A 19198-nucleotide genomic window follows, 5' to 3' on the forward strand; every position below is an offset into this window, starting at 1 on the left:
ACGTCATGAAAGGACAATGAACTTTTTATTTTTTATGTATATGCCGACCATACTAGTAATCCAAATACTGATAATGATGTCATTATAAATGCTGTAGACCCCAGTCCTCCAGATAAAAATTATGACCCTTTGTTGTAAGTGTTAAATAGGTGCCCAAAACATGCAGTTTTGTGTGTGCTTTAATATTCTTAAAGTTGGATTTGGATTTCGAAAACAGGTGTAAAATTCGTTGTCATGAATGGTAAAATTGACTTTAATTCTCAAAACATTTTTATAAATAGCTACAATAAAGTTATGCTTTAAGTTTCAGTATTTTCCACCGATTATATTGATTTTGTCGGTTTTTGCTAGACATTTCCTCTTTTAATTAGTTTTTTCTATTATTTGATAAGAAAAATACAATCCTTCCGAATCGAGGTCATTACCTCCAACAGTGAGGGTACAGTTCGTACAAAACATTTAGCTATTACTGACTCGTAGTCTGAATTTAAAAGGTTCCCTAACGTGACTTGTAGTTTATGTTGAATTCTGTAGGTTTCAAATGTTAGACATTGTAGTAATGTACGTACGTTTAACTACGAGGACGGATTTTCATTTTACATCGAATGCTAGTTCTTTTCACTTGGGGAACTGGTTCTGGATTCGAAAACTGGGTCCACTTGAATTTAGTAAGAAACTTTTTATGTTACTTTGAAAGAGCAACTGTTGTTAATTAGGTGGATGATGGTTCCATTGTTCTATTAATTTTACAAATATGAATTTTTTGACACTGGTAATGACATCAGGACGACAGTAATCTGTCAATAATCGAATTGTAAAGCTGCCGCATCTGCGTCTACCACAGAGGGAAGGAGTCCATGGGCGCCCATAGGGGGGGGCCAGGGGGGGCCATGGCCCCCCCTGAGATTCTGCGTCAATTTCCTTTTTATTTGTCAAAATTAAACTTTAGCACATTTATAAGAGTAGGTACATGCCCTACACTTTCAGTTTTATTGCCACACAAACACAGAAATGTGACAAACTTAGACCATTTGGTTTTGAAACCCTCTGTTCGGCCCAGATTTGCCTGGAAACATCATAAATCTATCCTTTTTAACCGGTACTGAATTATGGGTTGTTTCGTTATTTGCTTTTTACAGTTATTACAAGAGCAAATATTTTATTGCTAACGTTTACGTCCAAAAATTCATTCCGTTTTCACTTTTTATCTGTGGTGAAGTGACATGTAAAGACGAACAGTTGTTAAACCGGCGTTTTGTTGACTATAATTTTTATTATTTATTTATTTCAAAATTCAAGCGTAAGTACTCTTGATTAAATTTTAAATTTAATATTTATTTAAAAACAGAGAAATATGGATATCTGAAATTTCTTCAAGAAAAAAATTACAAATACTGATGATGATACTTCAGCTAATAAGAAGTATAAAATAAGTGGTGTTATTTATTACTACTGATGGCGGTTTTTCAGAGTAGCCATCGACTTCGAGTGGAAATTTCGGTTGCTCCAGAACTGTTTCACGAGTGGGCGTGCGAACTACAACACAGATAGCATAGAAAATTATTTTGACACTTTTATTCCATACCTGGATCATTTCATTCTTTCCTTAACGACACGATTTTCCGAAACAAAAGTGTCATCATGCTCATTATTTTCTTTACATCCAAAGAATATACATAACTTAAAACCAAGTTGCCTTAAAGGGTTGGGCGAATTTTACACCACTGACAATTTTTATCGGACGAAATCCAAAATTGGCAGGATTTTGTAAAAATAAAAAACCTTGACAGTAGTATTTCAGAGAGAGAGTTAATGCCGAAGAAATATCTGTTGGTAGAGTAACTGACGATTTTGGCCAAGAAAAAAGGGATTAGCAATTTGTTTTTGATGAATTTTATATTTTTATAACTTTTTAATTTTAATATTTTACACTGTTTTGCTAATAATAAGAATAATGATGTTGTAGGGTTATTTGCGATAGATTTGATTAACGTAGTTGATGATTAAAATATATATTTATAATAGTAAAGATTTCTATCATTATATTATTTATATATACAAGAACAGAGTATATTACAAAAATTTCAGGGTGGCCCCCCCTGAGAAAGGTTTCTATGGGCGCCCATGAAGGAGTCAGATGACGACTTGTTGATGGTGAAATACGTACTGTGTATTAAAGTATATATTTTTTTGGTGAAATCGCTTGTTCATCGAACCTAACAAAGTATAAATCGTAGAAAAAATAAAATTAAGGATATATCGACCACCTAAATCACATAACTACATAACTATCGCTTTTGTAGAACAACGTGACGATTTCACTTGAGAATCTAGGTGTGCTACCGAGCGAAACGATTCACAGATCGCGTATACGAAGTAGTTAACATGTTTGTAAAACAAATTTAATGCAACAAGGTAAATTAAGTACATTAAGTAAGTGAAGTTTATGAAGCGAAAGAAGTTCGCAGCCCCCTCATGTAAATTAAGTGATTACAATAACAACATACACGTGGTTGCGCGTGTATAAACAATCATTTGTAAGAAACGGAGATTGTTCAAGAATAGGATGTTTAAGATACTATAGCTTTTATATTATTTTTGCTTAGAGAATATGCTGATCAATTTTAAAATATGTATATTGTATTGATCCGTATGTAAAAATATGTCCTGAGGTCACAGCTCTGTTTCAAAGATAATGACAGCTAGTTGTTAATAACTACAATTTTATACAAACACTTGTTAATTGAGGTGGAAGAGTTCTATCATTTTGGAGATTATTTCCTACTACTGAATTAAACACGGTATATACCGGACGATTTTTTTTAGTTTCTGATGACCCATTAACTTGTTCACAAAACAATTCGGCCAAAAAGTAGCTTGACTAACGAAAATAAAAACAAAGCACAATTTAGGTTATGTCACAACACAAGTTGGATGTTTTGAGATACAATCTACATGCTTTGATGACGTAATGAGAAGCGAAAACTAGATCAGAAATTTAAAAATCACCCGGTATATTATGGTATAAGTTTACACAATGTTCGTAAGTATACCAGACAAATCTATGCTAATAATTATTAATAAATTTCCTCCTAGCGACAGACCCGAGACACCCTGAAGTTACATTTTCATACAATGCATGTTGTGGAAACAAAATTAAACCCTCATCAAACTGACCTTATCATAATATTTATTTTACGAAACTGTATGTAACTCAGACTTCACATAATCGACGGTTTTAGGATAAAATTCATCGCCAAAGAATTAGGAAAACTCATTTATTTGCTGCAATAGCAAGCCAGTTCGTGTAGCCGCCATTAGGTAGCAGCGCCATAATTCTTCAATTTCAAGATAAAATTTTTTCCAATTTTTGCCGTCTCAAATTGGGCCAAGCCCAAGCCATGTAAATCGCGCGAGACTGACGAGTGTCAGCCATAAAACCATTGTTCTACAATTAGGTTGTCACCGTGTTCAGGTGACAGAGACACTCCTTCGGTAGCTTTTATATGTTTATGCAAAAGCGTGTGGGAAACGTAGTAGAATTGTGGGTGTAGGTTATCAAAGGTGTGCGATGACGTCGTCCACCTGCTCTTCCTAACCCCCTAATCTTCAGGTAGTAGATGATGGGAGATTTCACTTAACACCCTTGAATTTATTTACATAAACCACCTGCTTTTGCAGAAGCCGTACGATAAATTTTAATACACCTGCAAATGTGAACTATATGTTAATTTGGGAAATAAGTAGCGGTATGCAGTTCTGGAAGAAAGCAGACGCACCTGTTTGTATGTTGTGACAACATAGTTATTTTTATTCAGAAGAAAAGCATACAGTACTCAGTGCGACTTTGTAATTTGGTACTGATTAATTCAGATTAACTTTTTTCTCTAATTTTATCTAGTGTTGTGTATATTCGAAGTAAAAATTGTCTGAATAACTTCTTTATTTCTTGACGTTTTGTGCAATAAACTTAATTCGCTTTAGAAGATGAAGAAGATACAGGTATACTTTTTAGGCATTCCGCCAGTAATGACAACAATCTCAGTAATGAGATTTACACACAGGTTATTGGGTAAGATGTTAATCAAGAAGCTTCGAGCAAACGTAGTTTTAAATAAAAACTCGTTAAAATTGTGCAAAATAATGTTTTTAAAAGACCCACCACTGCCCGTAAATGACCGCGTTCAGGCAAGATTATTATGATTACGGGTACTAAGACCAAGGAATGATACATACGTTGATTAGATAAATAAAAAACTTTTGAGATCTGCTATTTTTTTTTGTAGTCTGACCCCTTTCCCAAAACCCTAGATCATTTATCAACGCATCACTTGAATGGTGACCTACACTACTCTGACCTAGTGGTGCTAACCTATTCTGACTGACATAATACTGGTCGAGAAATTTACGAACAATATAACATGTTCTTAACAAAACAGCTTTTTGCATTTTGATAATTATTGATCATTTAAGTGTAAATATTTCAAATTCTCCATTAAACTATTCGGTACTAGACCTACACTGGAGATAACTAAACGTAGAATTGAAATTTTCTCAAGATTTAGCATTACCTTCATTTCTATTGATAACTGTAGATATTTTGAAATTTTGGTGTATTATGTTTATATTATGTTGTACGTGTTAGGAACAGCAATATCAATGAGAATTAAATTGTTATTATATTATTATGTTGTTGTTATGTTATTGTAATAGGGTTCATGTAGCGAGTAACTACTTTTATGTTTTCTCGACGTTTTATATATTCTAAAATATAAAAAAACTAGGCCCCCGTTTCCGTCTGGCGATTTTATTACAGTTCCATCACTTGAACAGTATCTAATAAAATTTTATTGGTATTTCAAAGTTAACCATGAAGGTTGGACCCACAAAACCATAAATCACAAATTCAATGCAACCCTGGATGTTTCTAGCCCACTATACACTGGCGGCACTCTCCTTTTATTGGCGTCATTATCCCCCTGCATTGTCGGACAATCCCTCAAAGTAGCGGTTGTAAAATTTTACTAGGTACTGATGTAGTGTAGGAACTGTACACAGATAATCTCCGACTGAATGTTTTAGATGTATTTTCAGAATACTGTGTACATAGGAAAATGCTAACCAAACTTTGTCCCCACCAGTGACGTTTGGGTAAGTAACTTCTACATAAAACATGCAAATGATGAGGTTCTGCACCTCTGGTTAATTAATGCATCTCCATTTTGTGAATCATAATGCATGTACCTTCGTTTTCGTAAAAAATTTGAAAATAGAACAACACAATTTTACAATTTAAATTAGAAATTCCAAAACCCTTGCTTTAAAATTTTGCATTCTCTTTGAGGTTACCGTTGAATATGGTGAACTGCTAATTCGAAGTAATCTCTTCATGTCTTGAATACATAATCTCAAAATTTTGTTGAATAAAATTAATTCTGCTTGGAATTTATGACTGATATCTTTATGGTTAAAAAAGAATTAAAGAATCAACTTTTATAACTTATATAAGAAACTGAACCTGTTTGACTGCGCTTCAAGGGCGAGGAAGGTTCTGTCTTAATAACTTTAAAACATTTTTTTTTTCAGTTGGCATATAAATTCGTATATCTTAGGTATTTTAGAATATGCTTTGCAAGCAATAATAGTTTCATTAATTGTTTTATTAGTTGAAATTACATGTCTTTTTAAGAAAACGTAGAATTTTGAATATTAATTATGCCACATATATGTGTCATGTCATTGTATAGACAATTTCTGACATAACGTTCAATAATTTTTCACTTGTTGGTATCCATAACACCTGCGATTCTAGTTTTGTATAGTACTAAAAGGCTCATTAAAGTAAGTTTTACTACTTGTCAATATTTCAACTTATAAAATGATGTATTACCTAAGAAATAAAATTTGAGATGTGCGATTACTTAATCTGGTAAAAATTTACAAACATGTCATTCATTTTATAAGGCAAAATTGTGTCCCAATAAATTGAATCCACTAATTTTTATGAATCGATAGATAGAAATCGAAGTAACGTTTTATTGTTTAAATAAAATTTTTAACTCGAAAAAATAGTGCAGCAAACGAAGTTCTTGCTTCGTTTAATCAAATGACCACAATTTCATTTTATTAAAAATAGATATGTAGTCCTTTACTGAAAACATAACAATTAAAGATCTCACTTCTGATTTCGCTGAAAATGATTTCAGCTGTTTATATGGCAACACCAAACACATTTTTAAATGTGTTTCATTAAAAGAATTCATTACTTGGAAAGCACAGACCGTCGAAATTAGGTCAAAAATTTCTAATCCGCTAACGCCTAGTTTGTCTTAAATTTTCAAACCGCAAACTGTACTAATGACCTATTAAAATTCGTTTTGCCACAAGCTATGCGAGCTATCGTGGATTTTAATTTTTAAATGTCCTGATGATGCTGACTTGGTTAGCATTCTGAAAACGTTCCTATAGTTACAACTCTCTAGGTAACTTATTATGTAACTTGTAATGTGTTGCTTTATTGAAGAAAGAGTACCTTCCACATAAAAATAAATAAAAAAGTGGTTTCTAGTGAAACCAAAAAAAGTGCACAAACGCTCTTATTAATTATTATGTTTCTAAGTAGATAGTATTTTACAGGTTGTCTAATATATAATTTATGTTAAATGCAAGTGAAATTTTTTAAATAATTTAACAAATTATTTCATGATTTGGATATAATAATAATAATTATTTGGTTAAATAACGGAGTTAAATTACTCAGACTGCGTGTACAGCACATTACAAAAAATGTAGTGTTTAGTAGAAATACGTAGAACTAATTATTATCTAATTTTAGTTTGAAATGTTAAACCGGAGAAAGCAGAATTAGACAAAAACTAAAATATGTAACATTATTAGAGATTGTGAAATTTAATATAACTACAACAGTAAAAATACTTGTTCAGTGTATGAACAGAATCCAATTTATCGTTAATATTTAAAAACTTGCAGATTATAAGAACTATAGGATCAGTATAATTTATAAATAGAGTACCTTAATAAAAAATAATAATTGATTGGCGATTGATTCAAACTGTTATAGAAACCTTAGATTCCATATTAATATCATAACATTACAAGAAGGTTGATTTAGTTTTTACAAGAAATTTGGAGCAAGAAAATCTTTTTTCCAATAGTATTCGATTTTTAAAAGTGAAATTTCTAGATGAACGAAGTAGACAAACATCATATCATTATATTAAATAATAGACGTAAATATGAACAAAATTTTACCATTTCTTTCCATTAGTATGCAAAATATTTAGAGTTAAAAACTATAATCCAGAAATACAACCCTATATCTAATCAAATTCCTACAATGAAATAATGAATGGAGGTATGTTTTCAAACAACAAATTTCCCTGTGTTTTTTCCAGTCAGCCGCAATAAATTCTGTACAATGTTTAAAAAAAAATCTAAATTTCTGGAGTATATTTGAAAAGAGCCTCAAGCTATAAATTCTCGAACTTATTTTTGGATAAAGATCGAAAAGTGATGTGCTTGTTATAGTAGGACTTAAAAACCCTCACGAAATTTCAGTAGGCTTGTATGGGGGTAATTTACGGACCACTTTCCCGTAATGTTTCGTATCTCAAAAATCGTTTCTTTGGTGTTCAATTCTGTGATAACTGCAGTGTCCCGTCCATCGTTTCGTGGGACTCTGCTGTTATTTTTCGAATTTAATAAAAATTGTAATGTGTAATTTTGCTAGGGCTAATTCTCAAATCTAAACCGTGTACCCAACGACGAATGGAAGAACCGAGGTATGTCTTCACTAGAATTTAGAATTTAAAGAAATTTTCTTAAAAAAGTAATTCTAACTGCAACGACATTTTTTCGTTTATGTAAGAGTTTGTGACCTTATGTTTAAAAGATCCGATAATTTTGAAAATTGTTCTCTCTCCCTGAAATTTTAATTGTTTCTGTGCATCAGGTGTGGTATCAATTTCTTTCATTATATTGCTAAATGAGTCGTTGCAAATCTTTTCTAAATACAAAATCATCCAAATTTTGCCAGAAATTAAGGGTTGATAAATTTTTGTCTTTGGTCACAAGGGTTTTTGGGAAAATTGCATGACTCATATATTTTGAAAGCAAACATCTGCCAGGTGTTTTTGTAAGTGACAGAAAATATGCCAGTAGATCGTATATCCCGTAACTTGCAACTGCAAGTAGAATTTCTTGATCACATGTTTTATTTGCAACAAAATAACTTTTGGCATTTTGAATTAATTTTTTGACATTAATTAATCTCTTTAAAATGTTACTTGAAAAAAAAGAAAAATACAATTTTTTTGTCATGTGACATTAAAAAGGGAAAATTATCAAAGCTATACAGAGAATATGTTTATAAAGTTGAAGATCAGATTTCCAGTGACCCTAATAAATTTTGGCAATTCCTTAAATATAAAAAAACATTTAACATGAATTGCAATATGGAGAGTTATTCAGGACCTAAGGAAATAGTCGGTGCGTTTTCGGAAATGTTTCAGTCAGTTTTTAATTTTACTTCAAGAGGAGTAATGAATTGTGACTCTTCTGAAGCTTCTAATAGGCCATCGCAACTTGTGACTTTGGATCCTGTTTCAGAAAGAGACGTTATTGAGGCGATCTATCAACTTAAACCTAAATACACTGCGGGTCCTGATAAAATACCTTCAATTGTAATTAGAGATTGTGCCCCGTGTCTGGCTGTGCCATTGAAGGTGTTGTTTAATTTGTCTTTGAGATGTGCATATTTTCCGGACATGTGGAAAGAATCTAAAGTGGTTCCGGTATTTAAATCAGGTGACAAGTCATCAATTGAGAATTATCGTCCGGTTGCCCTAATTAATAATTTTTCTAAAGTGTTTGAATTTTTGATATATAAGCAGCTCTTTTTCCAGGTTAAAAGTTTTTTAACGGAACAACAGCATGGGTTTTTTAGGGGTCGGTCAACAGTAACTAATTTGTGTACTATCACACAATACATCTCAAATTCTATTGACTTGAACTGTCAAACTGATGTCCTTTATCTTGACTTGTCTAAGGCATTCGATAAACTGGATCACGGTATCATTTTAACTAAACTCAGTAGTATGGGTTGTACTCCGAAAGTGGTTGAATTTTTCTCGTCTTACCTATCTAATCGTAAGCAGTTTGTCTTCGTTCATGGTCATTCATCTGATGAGTATATGGCGTTATCGGGGGTACCACAGGGTTCGGTGCTTGGACCGCTGCTTTTCAATATTGTTATTAATGATCTTGTAGCAGAACTAAATGTGCCATGTTTGCTTTACGCTGATGATATTAAAATATATTCTATAATTCGTACAAGGCAGGACTGTGAAGTGATTCAAAAAAATCTCAACCAAGTCATCAAGTGGTGTAACATGAACAAGCTAATTGTCAATAAAAAGAAATGTGTGGCAATGTCATTTGGACTGAAATCTTCGGAAATAGAGTGGAATTATAGAATAAATGAGTATTTACTGAGTAGACCACAGACTGTGACTGACTTGGGCGTTATATTTGATTAGAAATTATCCTTTTCGGAACATGTTGAGATGAAGGTGAACACAGCACTGAAAGTCTATGGATATATAGTTCGCAATGCAAGGGAATTTTCCAATTTATCGACTTTGTTAAATATTTTTAATGCGTTTGTCAGGAGTAAACTTGAATATGCGTCCGTTGTTTGGTTTCCTCATTGCAAAAATCGTGTTGACATACTGGAAAGAGTTCTCCGTAGATTTCTCAAATTTCTATCATTTAGAGCTGATGGAATATATCCTCCGATTGGATATTCTCAATTCAAACTTTTAGAAAGGTTTTCGGTTCTGAGTCTTTCTGAAAGAAGTAAAACAGCTAAGGTAATATTCCTGTTTAAATTATTAAATTCAAATTTTGATTGTCCAAGCTTGCTTTCGCAGATAAAATTCCATATCAAATACAGATCATATGGTCCTAGATATAAATCTTTGCTATATCTACAGACACCGCGTACGGAAATTTTAAAATACTCACCACTGCAGATGATGTGTAGGATAGGTAATTATGCAAGTCAACATGTAGATCTATTTGACACCACGATCAACGAGCTCAAGAGGCTTAGTTTTTCTGACATATCCTGAAGTTTTATGGAGAGTTGTTTTGTATATGTATTATCTTAAGTTTTCTATATCCATTTGTATAACGGTTGTATGTTCTGTAAATGGAGGTAACTCTGTTGAACATACTGAATAAAAAAAAAAAAAAACACGCCAATCAATTGTGGTGGCCAACAAAAACAAAAACGTGGCCTACTAACATCTAAAACGGTCGTCAATATAATATTATAATTCAGTATTTTTCTCAGGTACTGCGATCATAGATGTTATTGATCATATGGCATATGTTTACAGAAAGAAGAATATTACATTTATTAGATGCCTTAACTTGGATGTTCTTGCGTGAATTCCTTGCGTGATAACCAGTGAATGAAAATATTTATTTATGGTACAAGTTAATAAAGATCCGTGAGTGGAAAGTTCGTTGTTTACACGAGGCTTGTAATTTTTTTTTCAGCGGATTCACTAACGTATTGTTATTAATTATTATGATTTAACTGCCCACACATATTGTATTCATAGTTGCTTTATGTCGCTTGTAGGTAATAATTAATAGCACTTGATTTTCATTTAACAATGTTGCAAACTAGGCGATGAAATTGATTCATACGATAATGTTTAAATGCAATGATTACAGCTACGCTGTAGCTTTAAACTTCCTGCTCGAAAAATCTAGAGTAGTTCTATTTGAATCAAGTTTCCAATTAGCAACGCGCGACTAAAATCCTTTCCAGTCCTCGATATTCCATTACAACAAAAACTGCATAAGAGTATATGCAATGGAAAAAACATTTTTTTAATCATGTGCTTGGCCAGTCGATAAAACGCCATATGACGTCATACCAATGAATTATATCGGCCTGAAAAGGATGCACTAAAGGCGTTAAAGATGTTACGAATTTTACAATTTATGAATTGACTTTTTAACAGCTTGGTCACAACGAGTACTGCACGCTATAAAACATTTATATTCAAATCGGAGCGTGTTACTTTAAGCTTAAGGGGAGTGAAACAATACGGATCAAACCCACGTAGAAAAATTTGCAAAGCACATCCACATCCATACATGACGTATCTTCTTCTTCTATTAAACCTTTATGTAATCATTCGTTGAAATAAAGCTTCTATAGCCTGTTAGTTAGACAAACGCATACATAAGTAGATTTTGTGTTAATCTTTATTTATTTTTTAGAAAGTCTCTCTAAAATCTCTAGAGTTGCCAAAATATCAGGAATTGATCATTTTGATACATTTTTTATCTGATTGAACCGAATGTTGCGTGTGTTGAATCCGTCTCGAAACGATTCAGGTCAATAATGTTAATAAGTATACAGATTGTGTTTCGAATACAATCTGTCTATTGTAACAAAGAACTGAATGTGTATGTTATTGTATTCCAACACTACCATTGATCTCAGCAGGGGGCTTTAGATCGAGATATGGGGGTAGACGCTTAAACGGGGTAGAAAATTCAATTTTCTTTTTCAGACATACATAACTGCATACAGTAGCTTGAATAAACAAAAGAAAAATGAGAATCATTGCTATTAATAAAAATTTTAATCAGCGATTATGTCACTGAAATTACATTTTACATATTTACATCAATGAATGGGATTACAGTTTACCTGTGGGAAATTAAATTACGTGCAACTGTTTCTTTGAATAATAATGAATTCATAATGTTTACGTCACTTCTCTACTTCTGAATTCGCGTACGTAGTAACTGGGTAACAAGTTTTTTTGTTTAAAATTCTGCTGTACTAAGGAAAATGTTATTTTGTTATTTCCAGGTTATCACGAAAACCACATGAAATACTACCAGTGACTTACGAAAAATAAGTTAAAGACATGGATCTGTTATGTGGAATACATTTTTATATGTATGTACTAAAGTGGATTAGAAAACAAACATTTTAATGGAATTGATTGAATTCTCATATTTTCTAATTTAAATTTTTTAGTAATAGCAAAGGAATATAACACCTACTTATCACCGCATGGCATCAGCTTTTAAGATTGACTTTTTAACATTAGATTTAACATTGGGCAAGAATAAATGCGAGTTTGTGAATGATAAATAAGGCTATCAACAAAGTGAAGAAAACATTTTAAACAGTCACTGACTGAGAAAAGTGAAAGGGGGATGACTCAAAAATTCATAACTAAAGTATGTACACAACCGTATATAATTACAAGTTTTGCATGGATAATTTTCAAAGTTTAATGTCAATGTGATAACTATAAATTCCATTTTTGAGTATAATAACACTATATAAAATTTTTTAAAAGAAATACCACGAACAAGGTTTACTCGTCTAAATTTTCACAGTTTCAATGTGAAAACTTCGGGGTTGTAACTGTAACTGTCATAAGAATCGTTTTTATAATTTGTTATTACTTTAGTGCATTTTTTTTAGTTTGCAATTAATTAAAAAGTTTAATTAACTGGCATACCATCACTTTATCAATAAAATCTATAAATCTGTGTATAATGAAGAGGCTGATGACGCTGGTTACAGTCTTATTAGTGAAAAATATGTTAAGTATCAAGAAACCTCTACATACTTTGGAGGATCTACATTCCAAATAATCCTGAACTTGATTTAAAATACAAGATTTGCTGTAGAAACTCAGTTATAGTGACTAATAATTTAACGACGAAAAGAATTTTAGCGCCTTTGATATAATTTTAAGTAGTGATACTTCCATTGTGCAAATCTTTGGTGACAAATTAACTGGTAAAACATCTAAACTCGTAATGTTATGCCCGTGGACGACACTTTCAAATTTTTAATTTCCCATAATAAATGCCTCTCATATCCACTTTACATCATAATGTAAGATGATATACCACCTATATCTAGGTTCTCTGTTATTTTTCAAAGCTTTTATCTTTATCACATTCAACACTCACTCGTCAGTTCTGCAATCTAAAGTGACCATAAAATTTGCATAAATAATTAATAATGAATTAAGCTAAAACATTTCACAATCTCTACGATATGGATGACCAGCAAAATAAATGTGTGTCCTAAATTTGCCGTTTATTAAGAGTGGTTCATTTGGAGCAGGATATATTTTTTGCAAAGTAAAATGATGTCAAAATTAATTTTCTTGAAAGTTTCAGGGAAAGAATTACTTACTTTAAAACATGAACAATAAGTATCATGATGATGAACAGGACTATTTTACAAATTGTAAGCAAATGAGGAACATTTTTTCTCCTTCCATTAGCACCCTATTTTACTGGAATCTCTTCCAAATTTGGACATCTAATTAAAGTATTAACAAATAATACTCACATTTTCCACGTCGTTAAAAATTCCGTTAAGTATGTGCTAATTCAACTCATCTGGTTACGAGAATCACTTATTCGCATCGGTCGGTTGTAAATTTGCATATACATTTTTCTACTTTTGTTCAAATTAATTTATTATAAAAAAATATTACATCTTGCTTTCGAGTTAAGTCTACACAATCAACAAAGAGCTAAAAGAAAATGTGTATAATTTTCAAAGAATGATCATTTTCACTCCACTATGATAAATCTGTATTCAAGCATGATAAGTATACTTTTGAGTTAATAATTCTTTAGTAATATTATGTAGGTAATCGAAAAAAAATGAATGTGCCATACACCTCTCCTTGAGCTCTTTACTAAAACTTTCTGTTAGAACCAAAAAACAAGAAAAAACGAAATATAATGAATGAAACACAAATACTTAGAACCTTTGTAAGTAAAAGAATACTAAGCCGAATATTAAAATTATATAAGAAAATTCAGTTATTAGTTTATTATAAAAACAGGTATAAACAACCTGTGCTGGTTAGCATTCAGTGAAAATATAACGAAAATTATTTAGACAGAATTTCCCTCAAACAAATTCGGTGTTAGAAAAGAAATTGGTCCAAGGTTACTTACACAGAACTTCCCTCGCCCTTGAATAGTTATAGAAAATTTGTGGTTTCTGATAAGCGATAACCTTTATATAGTAAAAACCAGTGGTGTAAATGACACCTCGAACCCCCTGCGCCGCGGGAATGCAATTTCCAAGAAGGTGTCGTCCGCAGATATACAGACAATATGAAATGTATTCAAAGCAAATAACCAACGCAATAGAGTGTATAAGTGCACACGCCTTAACTTCGATTGTTTATGTTTATACATCGAAAGGTTGTCACGTAGAAATTAGTTTGATTTAAATAAATGTATCTTCTCAAAACAGGACTAAAATTATTAATTAAACCAAAATCGAAAAACTACTCTGAATATTATAATTCTTATTTTATAATTATATAAAGACGTGTGTATTCTTCACATTTTGGAGAAAATGGGGTGACTCGTTCTTAATTTGACCAATAAAAATTTGTGGTGACGTCATCAACGTGGATAATTCTAGTCACAGCACAAAAGAAAAGTAGTCACAGCGTTATTCCAATGCAAGAAAAAAAATTGGTTGAAAGTTGTTTCAACAGAACTTCCCTCGCTTCGGAAGTAGAATGAAACATAAAAAATGAACACCCTATCAGATTTAGGAATTTAACTCGTTACTATGGAAATTTGCAAATTAACACCTTTAATTAATTTAACAAGTTTTTATAAGATTAATAGAGGCAAAATCAATCTTTATCTTAGCAAGCACTAGCCCCGCCCATCCGCCCCCTATTTTCTGAGAGGATGTTATTTGCCAAAATAAATCTTATCTCAGCAAGTACTAGCCTCGTTCACCCGTCCTCTATTTTCTTAAAAGGTATGTCATTTGCCAAAATGCTAGTATTTGCTAAGATAAGACTGATTTTGCCAAACGATATAATTCTCTGAGAAAATAGGCGATGGGTGGGCGGGGCTAGTACCTGCTAAGATAAGACTGATTTTGGCAAATGCCATACCCTTTAAGAAAAAAAGTATTCATTTTTGCAATTCTTGATTTAATTACTATATTGTCTCAGTCATCAATTTTGCACATTTAAGATAGTATTTATTCAGCAGTATTTTGAGGTGACGTCATCAATATTTTAGGGAGGATGAGCTAATACATTTTAATTAAGTATTTAGTTTTGCAGTTCCTGATTAAATCAATAAAATAAATTGACGCATTCATTAATTTGTTCGGCTCACCTTGTACCAACAAATGCAAAAAATGTGAATGCAATGATAAATCACAGACATAAACTCATCATACGTGGACATTTTAGGTAGGATTTATTCAGAAAAATTTTAAGCTGACGTCATGAATTTTTTGGAGGGGATAAATAAATATATTTTGAAGAAAAATTTATCATGCTTATCATAACTTTAAAACATCTGCAATATTTCAAAGTATTCGGTTTTGCAGATTCAAATTTTTTTCCAAAAATCTGTACGTTTCCAGTAAAAACACAACACGGTGTCATAAACTACATGTGTAGGACTATGTTATTTTATATAATTTAAACAGACGGACGGACGGACGGACAGACGAGCAGACGGACAGACGGGCAGACGGACAGACAGACAAACAGACAGACGGAAACGTACTGTAGGGGTCATTAAAGGTCGAAAAAATGTAAAAGTAGAGAATCGGCCGACGGACTCGATTACAATACTTCCTTCGCTTACGCTCGGGAAGTAAAAAGGAAATTTGAACGTTTAGCGAAAAAAGTGGAAGTGGATTCGTATATTTTCATGTAACATTCCAATCATTTTGAAAAGCCATTCCTCGAAATGACGTCATTAATTTCTTGGTGGGGATGATTAGTCAAATTTTAGTTGGCATGCTACATGATATTTCTAATATACAGCTGGTTTAAAAAAAAAGCGGGACAAATGACAGCGACATGAACGTCATATTCCGATTGCTTTTCATTGATCTATGAGAACCTGATTTGCTCATCTTGTCCCGTTTTTTGTGAAACCAGCTGTACATACAAAATTTGACAACAATCGATACAGCAGTTTCGGAGATTACGTGTCTAATATAAATGGATAGAGACACCAGACAAACAGACGGACAGACAGACAAACACACAAACGGAAACGGGAGACTACTTTTTTCGTACTGTAGGGGCCATGAAACGTCGAGAAAACATCAAAGTGGCCATCCGCTTACGCTCGTGAAGTAAAAAATGACGATGACAGGATTTGGACTTACGAAGATATAGTTCAAGTCCACACGGCTTGTGGGAGTCAGTCGTTGCACACAAATTTTGTAAAGTAATTGTAATAAAAACCAAGGCGGATTCTTAAACCACAAGTAGGTACACGAATATGACATGTTATACAATTTAAGTAGCATATACCAGCAAACATTTTGAGTGGACGGTCATCACATTGTTGGTGGAGATGATTAGACAAATTTTTATTATCTAGACCCTTTGGGGGCGCTGGAAGGTTTGGTAGGAGGAGGGGAAGATAATCAATCTAAGGGATGGTAGAAGAAAATATCTGAATATTTTCTGCACGGTGATAGCCTCATTTTAACAAAAACGAAAACTGTAATTTCTGGTTTTGTGGCAAAACTTTTTCTCTACAAGAGAAATTTAGGATTATTCTTAAGACGAGTTTTGGACATTTTTTCATGTGCAGGCGCAGAAGACGCTGCAAATTACAAGAGGAATTGATAGAAGTAACATTTTATCCAAACATTTTTAATAGCATTTCCTCCGTCATACATACAACGCGGGTTTAGTACAGTTATAAATTTGTTAACTAAAAAAATAAATTTATTACAAATAGCTAATGGCGGTTATTTATAGAAACACTTAACAAAAATTCACCCTAATAATTACTTACATTAACATGTTTCCTTTTTGTACGCTAAAAATATAAGGGTGGGGGGTAAAGTTGTTTTTTTTTTGAAAAGGAAGCGGTGTATCACATAAGTCTGGGAATCATAGAGCTAAACTATATTCCCAATAGTTAGGTACATAAAATGTGACAATAATCGGTCCGGTAGTTTCGCATCTACGGACTGTCGAATAAAAATATGTCTAATAAGAATCAACACAAACGACGAAGGACGGTGACAGATGGTGAACAGACAGGCCGGAATGGAAAACATATATTTTCGTACCCTAGGAGTCATGAAACGTTTAGAAAACATGAAAGTAGCTATTCATTACTATTATTACTATTACAATACTTCTATACCTTACGCTTGGGAAAACAGTTTGAGAAAAAAATTTGTTTCCAAAATTCAAAATTTCACATTTATTCAAATAATTTCAACAAATCGGGCGCTCGTTTAAATAAAGATAGACGGAGAGTGATGATGATAGAGTTAACTGCTACACACGTCTAACAATGTGATTTTAGGTGATTATGTAGTGAGTTTCATTTCGATCGATTAGTAAATACTAATTATTATTATCAACATAGAAAGGAATGGGTCCGTTTCGAAAAACTTTTCCCACTTTCTGTCACTATAATGTATAGATCAAAACAACCGCAGAAATTTCCTTAATTACAAGATGACACTGTGTTCAAATGTCCGTTTACACTCTTATTTTAATGGTGGCCATAAAATGCAACTTTGCAAGCAATAAAATTCGCGGACCCGACGCGACGCACCTGTAAAATCATGAAACAAATCTAGACTCTATTTCGGACAACCATCAATTTAGCTGGAAACTATTAAGCCAAAATTAAAATACGACTCGACCACTTCTATTGTGTTTGTAGTAATGACCTCCTCTCCATCGTACATTGTAGCACCGATTAGATGCCGCCTTGTAATTTAAAATTATTGTGACTCTGAAGCAGATGTGTGGTGGGGGCACGCCGAAACCGAATCGTTACGGTTCAAAAATGACCACTTTCCGTGCTACTGCGAAAAAGGGTTGCGGCTGGCGCCAGGACCAAGGACAATAAATTTTTCCTCGGACAAACACTCGGTGGAGGGCTGATATTATGACACCAAAGCTCCATTGTTGTCGTCATGTTCCACAAACAACATAACTCCTGCAGATTGGCAATAGTTGGCTCCTTATTAGCTGCCCGGGCTTTGATTAAAAGCTTTATGTCCTTCAGGAAACGGTGCTTCATTTACGGCTTATTCTATTAGTTTGTTTAATGTCCCCGATTTATGGTGTTTGATCAACTGATTGGAAAGGCGATTGTTTACCGCTGTTTGCGTCATTAAGATTTTTTTTATTCAGTCGTAATTAAACTCTGTGACGCAAGATGGAAATATTAGAAAGAGGATAAATTTCAGCGAGAAAATTGCAAAACATCACACAGTAATAACTATTTTCTTACGCTTCTTTTACGTGCGTTTTGTTTAAAATTGTAACTTTCTCCCTAATGTTACCGTAAATCCATGGTTTTTTAATAAATGATAAAGGTCAAATATTTTTCGATTGACCACCCAATGCGTATATTCCTCGTAAGTTTGCAAAAAACTCTCCCTTGGGATTTTTCATGTCACCGAAAAATATTTATCTTTTTGATCAAATAAACAACTAATAATTTTTTTGTAGCCAACTGATCAAGTTTCAGTCAGTCTATTTAACATTTCTTAACTATCCTAAATGGTTGTATGTAAAAACCAAAATGAAAACTAAGAAAAACTCATGAAAGGAAGTAATACCTTGTATATTGTCTTATTGCTACCAGAACATATTCATTTTTGTTAATTACAAATTTATTAGAGCAAAACGGAGATGCGTATCAAAGATATGCAGCATGCAGCCGAAATTATGTTGTACGGTTTCCATGAAATAACAACGTCATTAATCATTATAAATCAAATAAATTGTTGTGGTATGATAATTTTCTTTCGCAGAAAAATGATATTAATTTTGCTGTTTTCGGAATAAAATAACATAAAACGATATTAGAGAATGTGCAACGTGCATGTGTTTTTTTTAGAGTTTATATTTTTGTAACTCTGGCTTTCGTTTCTTACTTAAATTAGCATCTGGGTAAATATTTAATTTTTAGTAATACAGCACTAACCAAACACTATTGATTCTGTTTAATATTTGCAATGCTATATTAATGAGTCGAATTTAATTTGTTTTTTGAGTAACAAGTACCTACTTCAGTCTGTTTTTATATCTTTATATATTTTTGAGTTTTTCCAATTTGT

This window comes from Zophobas morio, unplaced genomic scaffold, assembly GCF_036711695.1.
Source record: "Zophobas morio isolate AGI-343-1 ecotype UQ-CSIRO unplaced genomic scaffold, CSIRO_AGI_Zmor_V1 ptg000021l, whole genome shotgun sequence".
NCBI lineage: Eukaryota > Metazoa > Arthropoda > Insecta > Coleoptera > Tenebrionidae > Zophobas > Zophobas morio.